We start from the raw sequence: 20,089 nt of genomic DNA, 5'->3' as shown, positions 1-20,089 counted from the left end.
AATAATATAAAAATACTTGAGGATGCTGGGATCATGGCAGCATGATCTGTGATTGGAATAGGAAACTACCTAAACATCAAGAGATGAGCTGAACACCCAATGGGCCACATCCCCCAAATTTGATAACTATGCTGTGATTACATTCAAGAATATTCTTGTTCTTAGGAAATCCATACCAAGGTCGTCTTGCAACATTTCCTAAATAAATTTGGAATTATTTCAAAATTAAAGTAAAAATAAAAAGAAACAAGCCCTTAAACCAAACAATGGACACTGTGCTAAGACTTTTCATCGTTACCTCATCTAATCTTCACAACACTGAGACAGGAACTCCTCTGTTCCCCCTTTACTGATGAGGAGACTGGGCCTCAATGAGGTCACATTACTTGCCCAAGATCATGCTACCAGATATTTAGGGGATAGTTTGAATCCAGGTCTGCCAAACTCTGGAATCTTGTCCTTACCCACTGCCTCTTCCAAATGTTGAATGAATGGAAGAACTAAGGGCTCCAGATAGTACCTTGTCATTTCTCCCTGGCTATGCCACAGGACTTTCTCTTCTTGGTGCCTCCGTGGCCACATCTTTAGGATAATTCCCTGCCTCTCTGGTGTGTGAGATAGGTTGAGGGGACATCTATGCACGTGGTGTGGCAAATAGGAGAAACCTTCTCAGCATGTTCCAGGGGTTGTAACTTAGCCAGGGGGAGAACACAGGGACTCTGGAGACAGAATGAGGCCTCTCTTGAGGAGAGTGAGTGGGGCTCACCCTTGCCAGTGGGTGTTGCTTGTGGGCAGTGAGGGCGAGCAGAGGACCACATTGGAAAAGCCAGTGGGTTACTGTTGAGTGGGATGGGGCCACTTCTTACTATAATTCCTGGCCTTCCCTCAACTCTGCCAAGAGGAGGTCAGCCCTGCTCAGGAAGAAACTTAACTCCTGTTGCATTGACCATTCTGTTTCTTCCTTCTCGTCCTTCCTTCCTCCCTTCCTTTCTTCCTTCCCACTTTCCAGGGGTCTGCTTCCCACGCCAGGGAATCCGGACAGAGGTTCTCAGTGGCTCAGGGCCTCTCAGTAGTCAAACAAGGTCAGGGACCATTCAGCCGATTCTTCTGCAAATGAAAGAGACAGGTGGTCTGGGTCTAGATGCTCAAGTACCCGGCTGCTCATCAGCAGGGTTGGAAGCCAGGTGCAGTGTCAGGGTGGGAATAGGGAGGCACCTGCTGTCCTCCCCAGGGATGCTCACGTTACATTGTTGCTGTTAGAAGTCCTATTAGAAACACAATAAAGAGGTACTCTGATGGAAGTGGGGTGGTTGGACGCCCCCCTCCCATCCCTGTCCCTGAGGGAACTCCACTCCGTCTCAGAACACAGAATGGAAGCCACCCCTGGTCATTCATAAAAATTCTTCATCTCCCCTGTCCTCCCTGGTTCTCCTTTCATCATGAGGCTGTCCGGGACCTAAACAAGCTTAGTTTCCCCTGAACTGTCATAAGAGTGGGGCGTTTGGACATGTGCCTTAGTATTTGCACCAACTCAGGCACTACAGCCAGACCTGGATTTCCTCCTTCAGGTGCCAGGTGGGAATGGAGAGGAAGGGAGCTCAGAAGGGAGTGGCACTTGCCTTGCTGCCAGGCGTGGCACAGGGTGATGGAGTGAGACACAGAGGATCAATGAGTCCTGGGAGGAGTCTGACTCTTGCGCAGTGTCACCAGGGAATTTGTGAGAATGGGAGGGGACACCCGGGTACCATTCCCCGGCAAAGCGGGAGGAAAGGTCACCTGCCTTTGGAGGATCCATTGGAAATGAAGGCAACAGGTTCTGAGGTGCCTATGGGAGTTGGTGGGGGCAGTAAGTTGCACAGGGGCTCCTCAGAAGATATGCTCAACATCGGAACTTGTGAATATGACCTTATTTGAAAAAAGGGTCTTTGAAGATGTAATTAAGTTAAGGACCCTGAGATGAGCTCATCCTGGGTTACCCAGGTGGGCCCTAAACCCAATGGAAGGGGTTCTTAGAAAGATAGAAGACAGGGGGATCCAGGGACCCAGGGACCCAGAGGAGGCCAGGTGAGGACACAGGCAGAGACTGGAGTGATGTGGCCAAAAGCCAAGGAACACCTGAAGCCACCAGAAGTTGGAAGAGGCAAGGAAGGATTTTCTCCTAGATCTTTTGGAGGGAGTACCACCCTGTTGACATCGTGATCTTGGACTTCTAGCATCTAGCAATGTGAGAGAATTAAATGGCTCTGTTTTAAGGCACTAGATTGCAATAATTTATTACAGCAGTCCTAGGAAACACCGAGTGGGGCAGGAGACTTTAAGGACGCTTCTCTCCAGAAGCCCTGCCCCTCCCAGTGGCTGCCTCCAAACTGCATTGTTCTCATGCAACAGAGGTCTCCCCCCACCTCCACCTCTGGGTCCCCTTGTGGGTGTCAGCCCTAAGCAGGGAGAAGGTAGGGCTCCAGGCTTGAAAGGGTCTCTCCGGGAGCTCTGAGCCACTGGAGCCCTGGCCCCAGCTGTGAGGAGGAGCAGCTGTGTAAGCAGCTGAGGCTCTGAGGATGGCCCTGGGAACTGGAGAGAGAGGCCTAATCCGCTCTGCTCTGTGGGGCATCTGGCCAGGGGCTGGCCAGCACCAGAGAAGGGGCGGAAGCAGGGTCTGCAGGACTGGTCAGGAGCCCAAAAGAGGGAGCAGGGGAGGTGAAGTCAGACCACCTCTAACCTCCCCATGTGGGGCCTTGTCTCTCTTGACCACAGGCATCCGTTTCCCCAGAGGACCTTCCCTTCCTCCCCCCAAGCCTTCACTCAGCCTGGCCCTGTCCCTTTCATCACTTTTAAGAGGATCTCGTAAACTTGTTCTTTCCTGGGCTTAATTACAAAGTTCCCCTCCCAGGGCACTTACAGTTTTAACTGGGGTTAGGGGAAGGCTGCCTCAAGTGTAGGGTGGAATTTCACATATGATACCCAGTTCCTGGGGACTCATCTTAGGGTAGCTCCCCACACCCTTCCCCACTGGAGGAGCAGTGGTCCTCCATCATGCTCATCACACTCTTAACCTCTGAGGTTCCTGCATAGATATGCATAAGATCTGTGATGCCCCACAGTAGCTTTTACTAGGCAACTTTCTGTGATTGAAGCCACTGAGAGCCCCTGTCTGGATTCACTGATGGGGGAAGTAGACCCCTGGAAGCAGGGAAAGAAGAAAGGAAGGGAGAGAGGAAGCGGGGCAAGGAGGAAGAGAAAGAGTCCCAAATAAATGTCATTTTCTTTTCCATCTCAACTGGGCTAGGACTGGTACCAAGAAAACAGAACTTAGGGATGGCTGGGAAGTGTTTGCACTCACATTTCCAGGGGCTGGCTTCTTTCTCCACACATTTCCAGCCATGCTCTTCTAATTTACCTCCTGCGTTTGCCAGAGCTTGAGCTCTGGTGCTGGCCTGCCTGCATGCCCCGGGGCCTCACATCCAGCACCTGTGTGGCCACAGGAGATATTCAAGCTCACGAGCCTCCATGCCTTATCTATAAAACGGGGGCAAGAGTCCCCCCCTCAAAGGATCATGGTATTAAACATGATAATGCATGCTGAATGCTGAGAAGGGCACTAAGAGGCTAGTGAAAGCCCAAGAGGTGCAGGTTTTCACTGTGATCAGACGCCAGAGGTTTATCAATTTTATTGATCTGTTCAGATCTTCCCTCTCTCTTCATCTGGATGGAGGCATGTGACTAGTTCTAGACAATGGCACTGAATAGAAGTGGTGGCTCACTTCCCAGATAAGGGTTGGCTGTTAAGAAGCAGGTATGTCTACTCCTTGCTCTCCTTCCCACCTTCCAAGAGGAGGTTGGCAGGTTGGCAGAAGACTGGGACCTGAAATCATCAGATGGGAAGGGCTAGCTAGAAACTCCCCCTGCTGTGTGCGGACTGAGTACCTGTGCACCCAATTCATATGTTAAAATCTTAACCACATTGTGATGGTGTTGGGAGGTGGGACCTTTGGGAGGTAATTAGATTGTAAGGGTGCACCCCTGGTGAATGAGATTAGTGCCCTTATAAAAGGAGACATGAGAGAGATAATCTCTGCTGTGTGAGCACAGTGAGAAGACAATTGTCTACAAACCAGGATGTGTGTTCTCATCAGACACGGAACCTGCCAGCACTAGATCACAGGGCTTCCCAGCTTCCAGAATTGTGGGAAGTAAATGCTTGTTTAAGCTACCCAGCCTGTGGTATTTGGTCTGATCTAAGACCCCTATGACAAGGAGGGATACAGTCTAAAACACTTGAGGCAACTAACATTACTCTAACTGACATGGAGGAAGATGGGGTTAGGAAGGCTTCATAGAGAACTTAAAACCTGAACCAGGTTTGAAGGATGAGTAGAAATTGCAGGGGTGGAGTCAGGGAGGGAGGAAGTGGAGGGCAGATTTCAGCTCAATATGAGAAAGAATTGTTGGCCCTACATACTTTCTGTTTGTGAAGCTTCTTGGTCTTGGGAGCATGTAAGAGAGACTGTCAGGGGTGTCACCCTGGGTGGCCATCAGCTCCGTCCCTTACAGAAGGAACGGTGGGGTACTGCACAAGGTTGCCCAGAGCATCCCACACCTTTCTTCTGGGCTCTCCATGCCTGGAGGGAGAGCCCACTATTAACTACCCACAATGACCACATTAATTGGGTGTACCGAGCAGCCACCTACAGTTCCCAACGTTGTGACCAGGCAGTGTTCCAGAGATCTCTATGTGAACCAGTTGTTTGGAACACGATGCATTTCCCCATAGAAACCAAGTTATAAATGGTGGTTGATTTCTCAGGCCAGCCCACAAATTTCTGTTTAACTCATAATGTTCCTGAAATTTATCATTAACAGTGCAATGTTAACTGCACTTGGTCAACATTTAAGGAGGGGGGGGGGGGTTATGGGAACCTGGCTCTGGAGTTCAGGTATGCATCTCACTTCTAAGTGGCATCAAGAGGCTGGGGGCTCCTTGAGGAGCTGGGGGTGGGGCAACTATTTTGCAGGCCAGGAACTCCTTACTTCTCCTCCCCATGGTGAGTGGACAGAGGGCTCCAGGCCCCAGAGGTTCTGAATTGGGGAACAATGGGCCAAGTCCCCACAGTGAGATAGGGCAGAGGTAGGAATTCAGGCACAAATACCTCTCCTCACCTCGTTGGAGCAGATCAGTCAGGGTGCCTGCACAAACTCAATGGCCCTGCTCAGGGAAGTAACTGAACGCTGAATGGTCCAGGCAGGTCCCAGACTGCAGGCGGCCTATGTGCAGGCCACTGGGTGACCATCTGGCTGAAAGAGCTCAGCCCATCAGGAGTGATGGAGGTATGGCAAGCCATCCACTTGGCCGCCTTCAGAATTTGGAGTGTGGACTAGAGAGGGGGCAAGAAGGACTGGAATGGAGATATACACTAGTCAGTTAGAGTTCCAGGGTGCAAGACACTTTCTGTCTGATTAAACAGGAAAGATGTGTCTAAAAACAAAAACACTGTAGGAGGCTCTGTCAGTGCCCCGGCCAGAACCCCTTGCCTTCTGTTTAATGGGACAATGAACAGAGATCTGGCCACAGGGACAGGCGTGGCCTGTGTGCAGGACAAAGCAGAAGTGCTAGAGAGTTCATGCCCCTGAAAGCAGCTCTCAAACTATGATGGATGGAGAGTTGGTGAATAAATCTCTGTGGCATGTCCTACAGTCTCCCAGAGTTCCCCACAGGGTTGAGCTCCAGTTGCCCCAAGTGGCAACTATTGGTAGCTTGATATAACAGCTCTCTATTGCTATGGAACAAACCATCCAAAAATTGTGTGGTGTGAAACAGCAATGTTCAATTAGTTCTCATGATTCTGTGGGTTGGCTGGCAGTTCTTCTGCTTTCTCACCTAGCTCTCTCACGCACCTGCATTCAATGGAGGTTGGCCAAGATAGAAGATCCACAACAGCCTTGCTCATGTGTTTGGCAGTTGGCTGGGTGGCTCAGTCCCACTTCGCGTGACCTCTCATTCTCCAGTTGTCTAGACCAGCTTTCTTATGAGGAAATTGCCTCCCCGTCTGTCCTATCTCATGCCTCACATTTCCTGATCATCATGTCACTTTTCTTAAGTGGCTTAGGTGAGTCTTGGTTTCTTTCTACCAGAGGAGACCAGCTACTAAGCCCAAGCTCTTATGTGTATGGCACCCATTCTATGGGGTTAGTTTTCCCATGTAGGTTTGGAATTGGGACCAAAAGACCTCCTATAGAGGGGGGGCTTTCCTGGGTCCCAACCATCCCTCACCATGAGGCTGCCTGCCTTGGACCTAATAGATGGCTTCTGTGAAACACTACCAGCATCCATTGGGTTCTTATGAGTATGTTACGCTTTACTTCGGGTGGCTACCTGGCTTTTCGGTTCATTCATTCCCTCCACAAATGCTTGTTGTATATGTTGGAAACACCCTCTTAGGGAGAACCACAGACCCAAAGCTATTAAATAAGAGCAAATTTGTGAGTCTTCACAGTGTTTGCAATCCAGTCAGTCAAATCAAACATTGGAACAATTCCCAAGCCATAGCCTTACATATTGTTATGCTTGTATTTGTTTAACTCGCTTAAAAAGTACAGATGATATACACACACATTTTTAAAAATTAAAGAGTACTAAAAGGCTTATGACATAATGTGGTGGTTAATTCCCCGCTCTATCCAGTTCTCTTCCTATTAGGCAACCACTAGACTCTATTACCGATTTCTTCTGGAATTTAATGATTTCTATATATCTAAGGGTATACCTATGCTGTTTGCCATTTTTTGGTTGCTTAATTATAGGCCTTATTGATTAATGTCTTATTGTGATAGATGAGGCTTAGTACTCTTATACCAATATTCTCTCTCCTTCCCCTCACCCATCCTTCCAATATGTCTATTTTATAACTTTTGTTTAGATCAGCGTTTTTCAACCGCTGTTCCGTGGCACACTAGTGTGCCGCGAGATGTTGCCTGGTGTGCCGTAGGTGCAGATAAGACAAGAATTTTATAATTTTTCACTATTTTGTTTACTTAATATTTCATAATAAAGTAATTATAAAATACTTTCTTTGTGTTTATTTGATTCCTATTCAAGAGAATTACTTTATATATAGTCAATATAGGCACAGAGTTAAATTTTTTAACATTTTCTAATGGTGGTGTGCCTCGTGATTTTTTTTCATGAAACAAGTGTGCCTTTGCCCAAAAAAGGTTGAAAAACACTGGTTTAGATCAACATTCAGAGCCTAGTTATTATGCCAATTATGCTTAAAAATTATTCACAGCTGAGTATTGTAATGCATGCTATTGTTTTTTGGTTTTTTTTGCTTTTGTTTTTCCTGTAGTTAATAATTGTTTTGTTGTTTTCATCTTCTCAACTTTCTTTGCACACATTGCATATTCTTTCCATAGCAGACTTTTCTTTCTTTCTTTTTAAAAAAAAAATATATTTTATTGATTTTTTTACAGAGAGGAAGAGAGAGGGATAGAGAGTTAGAAACATCGATGAGAGAGAATCACTGATCAGCTGCCTCTTGCACACCCCCTACTGGGGATGCGCCCGCAACCAAGGTACATGCCCTTGACCGGAATCAAACCCGGGACCTTTCAGTCTGCAGGCTGACGCTCTATCCATTGAGCCAAACCGGTCTCGGCCATAGCAGACTTTTCCATAAGGTCAATCCTAGGGGGGTAATCTGCCATTTCCAGTTGTTTTTTCCCCGGAGGTGTCCCTCCTGGACACTCTCATGTTCCTCCAATCTTGACTTGCTGTTCTCTTTGCCATTGAGTTGTCATCCTGGGACTTCACTTAGCTGTCATCTTTAAAATTCCCATTCCTTTCTTTTGGGTCAGGGGTCTGTGTGTCCTGGATCTCATAGCTTTCTCTTCCTTGGTTTGCTCCCTTGCTTAGGTAAAGCATATTCAGGCAAACAGTGTGGTCTAAGAGCAGAGGGCATGATTATGATCCCTCCAGTCTGGACTGACTGCCATCTGAGGCTTCGCTCCATCGTCTGCCATGAAATTCATTTGGCTTTTCTCTTGGTTGGATCTCCTGCTTCCTGCATCTCTCTTCCTTGGTTTTAGTGGTGAACAATTTGTAGTTTCTTAAAAAAAGGGTCTGGAGTGGTAATTGGAGACTTTGCACAGGTTAAAACAAACAAACAAATAAAAAAACAAATAAAACACTCACCCAACTTTTTTTTATATATATAATATATTTTTATTGATTTAAGAGAGGAAGGGAGAGGGAGAGAGAGATAGAAACATCAGTGGTGAGAGAGAATCATTTATAAGCTGCCTCCTGCACACCCAACAGTGGGGATTGATCCCGCAACCCAGGCATGACCAGGAATCAAATCACGACCTCCTGGTCAAAGCTCAGCCACTGAATCATGCCAGCTGGGCCCAACTTTAATGGATAATAAATAATTTATATTAATAAAATATAAATATATTATATTATATTAAAATATAATAAATAATTTGTCTGGATAGAGAATTCTGGGTTATCTGTTCTTTTAGAATGAGGAGGGTCTTGCTTCATCTTCTTCTCTACTACTATGGATGCTGAGAGGTTCAAGTCCATTGAGACCCCTCGTATGGGACCTGTGCTTTTCTCCCTGGAAGTCTGAAAGGTTTCCCCTTGTCCTCAGTGTCCTGAAAATTTCCAGTGATGTGCATTGGAATGAAACTGTGTTTAGCCACTACGCTGTAGGCTCAGTGGGCTATTCAGTCTGCATGGTACAGAATTATTAAAAAGACCCTGGGGTACCTAGACACAAGCCAACTAGACCTCAGGGAACTACATATAAGCTTAGCTTTCTACAGTGGCACCAGCTTCCTCTCTCCCACCCTTCCCAAGTGGAGCCATGAGGTATATCTACACTTTCCCACAGTCTTCAAGGTCATCAAGTGCTGGGCAGTTAGCATTACCCAGCAACTCAAAAGTCAGCTACCCTGAATCCAATCTGCCTGGTGCCCAGGAGCCTGCTATTTCCTCCTTGATAAGACTGCTTCCCTACAGTTGCCTATAAAAGGGAGACCCTTAGTGAGGGCGGGGGTACTTCCACTGGAACCAGACTCACACTGTGGCCCAGCAGTGTTCTGTCCCCAACACGCTTCTCCAGGGCATGATTGAGAGTCAGGGATTCTCAGCCCTTGTCTTTATGTCTCTTCTTATATGTGTGTGTTTTTCTTTATCTTTTTCCAGTAAAGACTCTTCCTCACCACTTACTGGGAGTTGTTGTGTAATTCTCCTTGAACCCTGAAGGAGTACACGTCAGAGGTGAAGACCCAGAAGGACCCATGTTTACAACAGCCCTATAACTTATGTTCTTCCGGGTGGGGAAATAGCCTTAAATTATTTTGAGAATGTTTAATCATCTCCATTTGCTCTGTGTGTCTCCAACCAACCCCCTTCTCCCCCCTCGCCCCCCCCCCCCCCCCCCACCTCCTATGCTAGAGCTCCTAGGTTTTCCTTGTATTTGTCTCTTTGTCTCCTTTCTGGGAGATTTCCTCAACTTGATCTTCCAACCCTTTCCTGTTTCACATGTCTGCTCTCATGGGTTTTTTGTGTTTTTTTTAATTTCCAAGAACTCTTTTTTTTTCTTTTTTTTTTCTCGTTGTTCTCTAAATGTTTCTTTTTAAAATAACATTCTGTTCTTAGTGTTCAGCATTTTCACTTATTTCTCTGGGGATATTAATGATCTTAAGATTTGTTTTTTCTTCTTCCTGCACAGTGTCTGCTGCCTCCAGGTCATTTGGTCTCTGTATCAGGGAGGCTTTTCTGGGAAGCCTGGTAACCTTTGGGTGTCTGTTTAGGATTGAGGGTGGTTATGGAGAGGAGGGACCAAAATGATGATGGGAGACCGAGTGGTGCGTGGGGCACTTTGACTTTAAGCTTCACTATAGGATGATTTTGGTGGGCTCTTTGCTAGGAAACGTCAGGGTCAACGCCCTTTTTAAAATTATTTTTTAAAGAGAGGAAGTTGGGGGAGAGAGAGAGAGAAAGAGAGAGAACACATCAATTTGTTGTTCCACTTAATTATGCATTCATTGTATGTGCATGGGACAACTCTCTAACCAACTGAGCTACCCTGACAGGACTAAGTCAATGCTGTTATTTAGGTCATTTCTTTTGGGTGATCAAATGCCCAGAGGGTTCTTTTCTGATCTCCTGTCTGGAGGGCAAATGTCGGGTGCCAGTGTTGTGGAGACCAAGTTGGAGAGAACTTGGGGTGAGGGCACTAATGAATTCTCTGCCCAAAGATTCTGTTTTATCTTCCATAGAGGATAAACCTACAGACTCCCTGCGCTGATGGAGAAAGGGGCCGGATGCCCAGCACGGTGGAGGGCTGTTCAAATCTCCTAATTTTCAGCAGCTCCTTACTCCAGTTCTAAGGATACCCACCCTAGCAGGCAGCTCTTGAGCCCTCTGAGGATTCGGCAGTAGAATCTAATCCTTTGTCGGTTTTCTCTCATTGACTTAGGATTCAGCTCCCTTGGGCTGCACTTTCCAGTTACCTCTTGTTCATTTGCTTTCCAGCCCCCAACCCTCAAGCTCCCCAATTTGTTGCTGCAATATCATCTCCTATCTTCCCTGGCCTTGTAGGTTTATGTCTTTAAAAAAGTTTTTTTTTTCCAAATTAGTTTAGTGAATTGTGGAAGGCAACAAACTCAGGTGTGTGACTCAATCTGTCACTTTTGCCTGACCTCCCACTATGCTCTGATTATCCCACCGAGTGGTCAGATCCTTTTAGAGGCCTCTGTCCTGTTGACTTCACCTCAGTGGCCTGGCAGTTAGTTAGGCCCCCGCTGGGCTGCTTCTCAAATTGTGGCAGCTGGGAGGCAGGGACAGGTTCCCCAGGGACAGAGCCCCTCACCCCCACTCTTCCCAGGCCTCTCAGAGCCTCAAAGACCTGTGGTTCCTTCACACGGAGCTAAGATGGATCAGTGAGTTCTTTGTGTGAGAGGGGATGGAGTCTAGCCAGACAAGGCCAAGGACAACCCAATCCAGCAGTTGGTGGGTCTTCATGTCCACGTGGCCAGATGCTGTGATGGCAGAGAGGATGGACCACCCCCTGGAAAGGAGCTGACATTGTTCTTTCTTGTCTTTATTCAAATGCTTGCCTTCTGAAGCCTGATCATTTTGGGGCCCAGGTTCCTTCTTTTCAGAACTGAGGCTCACTCTTTTCTGTCAGGTCAACTCCTTCCTGATGACAACGTCCTCCCGTATGTTGGAGGCTATAGTCTGCTTGCCTATGTCTCTCCCAATTCATGGGACACTGTTGGTACCCACTCAACAGCCCTCTCTTCCTGTTTAACAGAATATTGATTGTTGGGCCAACACTAGATGGTCATGAGCAGTCAAAGCCATTCACAGCAATCCCATTACCCTGTGTCAAAAACAAGCCAGAAAGATATAGGAGGCATCAAGCAGAAAGAGACTATGAAGGATTCTCCTGATGCTGCCACTGAGTACATCAGGCCATATACGGGCATTGTACTAAGTATGTTATATTCAACTAGAGATATATTCTTATATTCATAAGAACCCTGGGCTGGTTTAGCCTCATGCTGGGGCAGGTGAGGAGAGGGCCAGCAGGGGTAGGTGTCAAGCTCGGAGGGCATCTTGGCAGAAGGATGAACCAGGAATGGCAAATTCAAGCACCCTCAGAGGCAGGCAGGTAGTGAAATGAGATGTGTGAGTCTAGGTAGGGAGTAAGACCATAGGAAGTGGGATTCTGTGGTGGTGTGAAGTGCTTTGACACAAAAATCAAACACCACCACAGCTCTGTTGGCTAAACAGCCATACACAGGAGGCCCCCACTTCTGCTGCCCTGGCCGTCCTCTGTGACCAGGCAGGAAGCGGCTCAGGCCCCTTGCTCTCATCTCAGGCGGTTTCCAGGTGTCTCACTGCACCCTCCCCGCCTCATGCTGGGTAGGAAGCTGGGACTCACTCTTCAGCCTTGTTTGGAAGCCCCTAGGAGGAACATGTTGCAGACCTCTGGCTAGACGCTTCGGAACTCCCTGACCTGTAGCCTCATTTAAGGGCAGCCTCTGGGTCAGATGCCCGCAAAGTTTAAGGATCTGAGGGTGGAGAGTGTTAGGACAGGCGGGGCCTCTGGAGAGAATTTGGATGACCTCCTCAATGTGCAGATGGGTAGATGGGACCCGGAAAGACAGACACATGTAGGGAGGAGCCCTATGTCACCTTGAATATTTTTGCAAAGGCTGAGTGACTACTCGTGGGTGATGCTACAATGAAGATTCCCTTCTTGAGTCGGGGATGAACCGTGTCTTCTGGTTCTGAGATTATCTGTCTGACCCAAGGCCCCCCATGAAGCCATTCTCCCTGTGGATGGCAGCTCATTTCCTTCCTCATTCAGTTTGAACACTCCCCATCTGGCTTTGCTTTGGAGCAGTTATTATTGGTAATCAACCATCAATCCAGCCCTAATGATGCTGCCTGAAACAGTGTGCGGTGAGGGCTGGACCACATCTGCCATGGCCGTCCTGGGGCTGCCAGATTGTGACCTGCCAGGAAGTGGCAGGGGGACATCCCCAGAACAACCCTGACCTCTTCCGACATCCCTCCAGGCCCCTTAGGGGGTAGAGACCAGGCCTCTGCCCTAAGCCTCTCCCTCCCCTTTCCTTATCTTAAGGACAAGTGGGCCTCTCAAATCCACCTCTCGGCCTGGCTAACACTTGAAACTGACTTTGGAGTCTGACCCACGGCATGAAGACCACCCAGAGAAGTGGGGAGAAGAGACTCAGGAGAGGGGGAAGGGAGACAAAGGCTCTGGAGGTCAAGTCAGCTGACATGATTAATAAGAAGGGATGCCCATGCTCATCTCGAGCTGTGGGAAGACTGAGCTCCTGGTTGTGTGTGTGTGGAGCGGGGAGGGGAGGCATTCGTGCATAACTGTACTTGAACCACCATGAGCTGTATCCTATGGTGGAATGATCAGGGCTAGGAGGCATGCTGAGTGTGAATTTTTGCCCTTGACTTAGATAAAAGGACCTACTCTCTCAAAGCCTCAGTTTCCCCAGCCGTGAAATGAGGACAAGCACAGTCACTATGCCCACGGCAGGGAGGGACGAGGAGCCCATGGGAAAGGCCAGTGGACACTACAGGAAGCTCTGCACACGTGAGGCCTTGGCTCTAAACTCTGCCTCCCCGCTACACCCTGTCTCTTCCCTCCAGGTCTTCTCAGGCCTTGTCTCCAAAGGATGAATCACCTAATACCGATCAAGAGTTCATTGCAGGCCAATGAGACACTGGCTACAAAGGGAGAAAGTAGGCTGAGGATCAAAATGTTGTCCTGAGAATTTTTTTTTAAAGCAACTCCTCAGTTCCTGTTGGATTAGACGTTTCTTTTGGTTCACCCTCAGCAGGCTCAGGGCAGGAGAGCCAGTAGGAGTGGGTGTGTTTTTGAAGTCACTCTCCTGCTCAAGACTGCACGGCGGCTCCCCATTGCCAACAGATAGGCACTGAGCAGCCACCAGGGCCACCAGTGTGCCAGGTGCTGGGTAATGGGCATATGGTGGAGAGCAAGTCACAGTGTAACAGTAAAGATCTTCCAGCTGGGTCTTCCTCACCATCTAGAGGAGATTTACTTGGGTGGAGGCAGGACTTGAATCAGCATCATCAGGGCTGGGACCTGGGGATCTACCTTTTAAGCAAATTCCCCATGTGATTCTCTGCACACTAAAGTATGAGAACCAGCCCTTAGGGATCGTGAATCTAGGGGTTGCCCTTTTCCCCCGTGTGGATTTCCACCCCTCACACACCCCCAATACCAAGTAAGAAGAATGAGGGAACTAAGGAGCCTAGGTAAAGTCATGATGGCCCCATCGCCGACCAGGACAGGCTCTCATTCATCTGTCACCTCCAATTTGTTCGATCTCCCCAAAAGTTTGTTGACTACATTTGGGCCACTTTCTCCCTGTTTTCCCTTTCTGGTTGCCTCTTGATGCACATGAGAGTAGTGCCCCTACTTAGGAACTTACAACGGACACATATCCTCATAGCCCAAACATGTCACATTGTCTCAAACCCACATAGGCAGAAATCAGGGTTTGTGTGGTAGTTTTACACCTGATGGCACGTGGAAAAAGTGGGAGAAAGTTGCAAAATAACAATGATTTCAGTGAGATAGACATTTAATTCTTTTCTACTTTAAAGAAGCCATGGAGAGGTGTCTGGAGGTGTAGGATGGCTTTATGAAATCATCCAATATGCAGGCTCTTTCCAACTTGCTTCTCAACCTTCTGCATGAGGTTTGCTATGAACTTTCCACTTATGGTCCTCTGTGGCTGCTCCAGCTCCTGCCCTTATAACCACCTTCCCGTTAGTACAAAAAATAAAGAGGGGAAGAAAGGCATACCTCCTTGCCTTCAAGACACCTTTTGGGAATGACATTCCTTTTGCTTACATCCCTTTGGTTAGATCTTTGTCATGGCTCAAAGGAATCTGGGAGATGTAGTCTTTATTTCAGGTGGCTGTGTGTACAATTAAAAGTCAGAGGTTATATAATCAAAGAAGAAGGGGAGAACAGAAAATGGGAGTTGCTAGCACTCTGTGGCACCATTATAGTTCTTCAAGCCGACTCGTGTTTGCTGTGGTGATAGCTACATTGGAGTTGATTTATAAATATATATGACTATCTTACCTCTATTAAGAGCAAAACTGGAGAAAATGTGGAAATGTTAATAAGAGTTAGAGTGAGATTATTACAAAGTGAATAAGAGTAACTTGTAACTTTTCAAATGAGCATGTATAATCACTTTGGATTTCGGAACAATTGGGAGTGGAGACCACCTTTGGAATACTATATCCTCCTAAGGGGAGCAATGCCCACAGAATATTCTTTTCCGTGAAAAATGTCAGGCATGTCCTCTGTTCCTCCTTCACACCCATACAATCAGGATCAATGTGCCTTTCTTAGTCTGACCTTCAACCCCAAGCCATGATGTATCCCCCTGATTTCCCCACCCCTGGAGTCTACCCTCACCCCATTCATTTTGTGCATAGATTACTCTTTCTGATCAGTCCACTCCTTTGCTCAGAACGCTCCAGTGCTCCACATGTGATTCCCATCAAATAAAACCACTCACTGTTTCCTTAACCCACCCCAGGCCTTGGCTTCTCCAGGCTTCTGCCTAAGCTGCCATCGCTGGCTTGCTTTAGCAAGTTTCCACTAGCCCTGCTGGAGAGGAGCATGCGCTGTCCGGCCCGAGGAGGATGACGGACATGTGGAGCAGAGCTGCCAACCGCCCACAGACCAGCCTGAGAAGCAGCATCACCAGCTGCCTTTGTGCAGGGAGGAGCTGGCCCGCGCAGGTCTGTGAGTATACATGCCTATTGGGTGCCTCTGCGATTCTATAACTATTTTTTTTATGTACTATCTTTGCAGCAAGAGCTAACCTATACACCTAACTAGATACACACTTCCCACAGTGGTTCAGCCAAGATAGGAGTTTATTTCTCTCTCATGGTAAAGCTGTGGCTGGAACAGTCTGGTTCCGAGCCCTCCACGCAGCAGAGTAGAGACAATCAGAGGGGTGGGTGGGAGTGGAAATTCAGCCGAACTCCCAGCCCAGGGCTGTGGGGAATATGAGGAAGAAGCACAGTTTTCTAACTTCCCCAACCTGAGGAAATAGCTTTCTGTGTTCCTACAGAGAGCAAGGATGCATGCCGGCTGTCTTGCTGTGTTTTTGTTTTAACTTTTTTAAATTCTTTTTTAAGAATATCAAATGTAAACTGTATTAGTCAAGGTTCTCCAGAGATACAAAACCAACAGGGCATGTGTATAGATATATAGAGGAGATTCTTTATAAGGGATTAGCTTACATGATTATGGAAACTGAGAAGTCCCAAGGTCTGCTGTCTGCACGCAGACGAGGAGAGCTGACCATGGAACTCCAGTCCACGGAACGAGGAGAGCTGACCATGGAACCCCAGTCCACGGAAGGCCCCAGGACCAGGAAGCCATAGTCTAAGTCCCAGCCTGAGTGTGAAGGCCCAAGAACCAGGAGCACCATGTCCAAGGGCAGAAAGTGGATGTCCCAGCTCAAGCAGAGAGAGTGAATTCAGCCTTCCTCTGTCTTTTTAAAAGAAATATATTTTTATGGATTTTAGAGAGGAATGAAGCAGGAGAGAGAGATAGAAACATCAATGCTGAGAGAGAACCATTGATGGGCTGCTTCCTGCATGGCCCCCACTGGGGACCAAGCCCAAAACATAGGAATGTGCCCTGACTGGTAATCAAACCATGACCTCCTGGTTTATAGGTTGACACTCAATCACTGAGCCATGCTGGCCAGGCTCCTCTGCCCTTTTGTTCTACACAGGTCCTCAGTGGATTGGATGACACCAACCCACATGGTGAGATGTTTCTTTATTCAGTCTATATTCATTTGCTCATTACTTCCAGAAGCATCCTCATAAACATCCCCAGAAATAATGTTTTACCAGCTCTCTGGGCATCCCTTAGCCCAATCAAGTTGACATATAAAACTAATCATTACAAAAACAAAAGTAGAAAGAATAATATAATGAACCCTCATGTATCCTTCATCTAATGTCAACAATTATAAACTCAATACCAATCTAGTTTCATCTATACCCCTCACCCTGAGAGAAGTAAGAAACTTCTAGACAACATCCTATCTAATAAAGAGAGAATATGCTAATTGACCGTCACACCCTCACAAAGATGGAGGTGCCCACAGCCAATAAGAAGGGAATATGGTAATTGACCACCATACCCTCAAAGATGGTGATGCCCAGTTCCCTTAGCCCCACCAGGGTGGCAGGTGCATGGCATGACTAGACATTCCCCGCCCACCCCCAACCCCACCCCCCACCCTGCCATCACCACCATATTTAGCAGAGGGCTGTTGTGACACCAATCACACTGATTGTAGCATGGCTGTTTTGCACAGATTTTGAAAGTTGTATCTGCCTGATGCCAACACAACCTGGAGAAAAGCAAGAATTTTGTCCTCAGTCTTGGAAAAAATTTTTGATGTCTACGTGACTGGTATGCTTGATATATTTCCATTTGTTGAGTAAAGGGTCTTACCCCAGATCTGATGTTTAGCTCCAAAGTAGTTATTAGAAATATATATTATTAATTTCGGAGAGGAAGGGAGAGGGAGAGAGAGATAGAAACATTAATAATGAGAGAGAATCATTGATTGGCAGCCTCCTGCATGAGCCACACTGGGGATTGAGCCTGCAACCTGGGAATGTGCCCTTGGCTGGAATGGAAACCAGGGACCCTTCAGTCTACAGGCTGAAGCTCTACCCACTTAGCAAAACCGGCTAGGGCCAAAGTAACTCTTGAAACAAATGCTTCTGGGCTCCATAAACATGATGCTCTACAGGACCTTTTCTGCAGGTGGTCGGGGTGGAGACAGAGGTGACAGTGCTATTTCTACCCTACAGGGTCATGGTCTCCATTTTGGATCGGGAATTATAGATTGACCTTCACCTTTTTCTTCTTCTTCTTCTTTTTTTTTTTTAATACTTTTTACTGAGTTTTACATGCTAAGCCTGCAAATATGCCCTAGGTGTTGGTTTTGGCAGGAAGAACATACAAAGAAAATACCCCGATGGATGGAGTATTCCTACAAATCTTTCTGTCCTCAAGAATCTGCTTTGCTGTACTTCTGTGGACTTTAATGGGGGGTGTGTGTGTGTGTGTAAAAAAACAGTTATCTCAGCATGATGGAAGAATATTGAAAGTAAGAGCAATACTGGGCCATGTGCTGGGAAATGTGGATTCCAGTTCTAACTCAGCCAAGAATGATTGTGACCTTGTGGATAACCCCATTTCTGAGCCCCAGTCTCCTCACTTGTGAAATAAGAGGTGGGTAAGAGAGTAATCATTTCATTCTTGGAGACAGCACTGCATTTATGTTTTTAGAATTCTCTGTACTGCTTACAGCCTTCATAGCTATCTCCTCATTTGAACCACACAATGAGCCTTTAGGAAGGTTTGACAGGGATTAGCATTATCCCCATTAGACAGATCAGTGCATTGAGGCTTAGGAATGGTAGGTGTTTACCCAATATTCCTTAAAAATGCAACTCCCCTTCCTAATCCACAATAATTCCTTCCCAGCAGGAGGCGCGTGCCTGTTGATATACTGGTGAATGTGGGCATCTGTCCTGAGTTTCTCTGACATGTGAATATGAAGGATACAGTTAGCAGGTGGATTTCCCTAGGTTTACAGTGCTGATCTGTTCCTTGATGATTGCTTTTGTCTGATGGAAAACTGGGAGCAAATTAAGTGTCTAAGAATAGAGTATAATTAAGTAATTTCATGGTACACTCGCTTGTTGGAATACTATGAAAACATTTAAAATGAAAATTATGAAGATAATCATGTAGAAGGACCGGAACATTTCTGATAGAATTTTAAGTTTAAAAAGCAGGATAAAAATATGCAGATTATGGCGATGAATTTGATATATATGCATATTGACAAAGCCTGAAATAGAACAGGAAACAGTTCCTAGTAGCCAGGTATTCAGTCTTTTCATCTTTGAGATTCTTTTTTAGTGGTGGCATTGTGTTTACTTGACAGGTAATGGAAAAAGGAAAGAGTTGCTGGCAGGACTTGGTTGAAATGGTTCTTCTGGCGTGAGGCTTGGGAGGTCTCCCCTGACTGCCTTCTTCCCTGGGTTCTCTGGGGGTCGTGGGGGTGTTTAGGGTGCGGAAGAGGATGCATGGGTTTGTGAGAAGAAGGTGTGCACTGGGATCTTGCCCTGCTGTCACTGCTGGGAACATGGTTACTGTCTTTTTTTCCTTTGCCTCACCTCACTTCTCCTGTTCTTCATTCTTCAAGTCTCAACCTACAAGTCACTTTCCTGGAGTCAACCCCACCTGCCCTCCCTACTTCCCACCCACTAGGCTATGGGCCCTCCTAGGGATCCCTTCCCCAGCACCTCAAGCTGTCACCCATCTCTGCACTTGGCAGGCATGGTGATTGTATTTGCATTTTAGAGGCCCCTTCTGGGCTGCAAGGGATGGGGTCCTAGGAGCATCTGCATCAGTCCTTCGCCTTGACACAGCACAGATATATTCAGTGAATAGTCCTCCTCCTCATCTTTAAAAGGGGGCCTGATTGGGACAAAAGGAATTTCTTCTTCCAGTTCCACACTCTGTAATTTTACCATCCAGTTTGTACCAGATTCATTATATCAAGGAGCCCCTGGGATTTGAAGACAAACCCCAAATTGGAAAATGGCCTCTGTCTGTCTGCCTGTGAACACAGCATACCTTGGTGTGGACTGCAGGCTGATCTGAAGGTCATGTTGGGAGTTTTCACGGCAGGTGGGCTGGGTGCGGGAACAGTCTTAGCAGTCCGCTGGACAACCGGGCTGCAGGGTGAGGGCATTTTGCTTTTCTCTTGCTTGTGCCTGGAAGGCCAGCCACAGACCACATGTGACAGTGTGGCTGTGCCTCCGAGTGTGAATCTGAAGAGCCAAGAAGAGCTGAGTTCCCCGATGTCCTGTGTGCACCTGCCTGCTGTGGAAGTGGGCGTGTCTGTGCACATGGCTGGCTGTGTCTGTGTCAGAGCGGGGCGAATGCTGGTGGAATGACTGGGTTTTCCGGGCAGTGTCTCTGTGTAGAATGTTTGCACATGGCTTGGTGGATGAGTGGGCTTCAATTCAGCACGTGATTACTGCCCGCTTTGTGCGGCAGGCAGGGCGCATACGTATCTGCACTGTGCACATAGCTGCATTGTGCTCGCCTCTGTGTGTCTTTGGGAATGTGTTCTTGGCATGCACACCTCCTGCACGAACAAGGCTTTGGGTGTGCACATGCCTGGGCTCTGTGTGCGGCTGCTGGTTCACGCACCAGCTCCGCTCTTGTCCGCAGTCAGGCGCGGCACGTGCGTCGGCCTCCACGCGCGCAAGTCCCCGGGTGACCCGCGTGTGCAAGGCCCTCCGGGGCGTGTGCATTTGGTGCACTCCTGCCTGTCTCCTCGCACGCAGGCACGGACACACCTCCACATGTCTGAGTGCACGTTCCCCTCGGTGCTAAGTGCGGGGCGCTTCACGCGCGTGTGCTCCGGG

The sequence above is a fragment of the Pipistrellus hanaki genome, assembly GCF_964339955.1.
Source record: "Pipistrellus hanaki genome assembly, chromosome: 6".
NCBI classification, from domain to species: Eukaryota; Metazoa; Chordata; class Mammalia; order Chiroptera; family Vespertilionidae; genus Pipistrellus; species Pipistrellus hanaki.
This window is presented reverse-complemented; position numbering follows the sequence as displayed.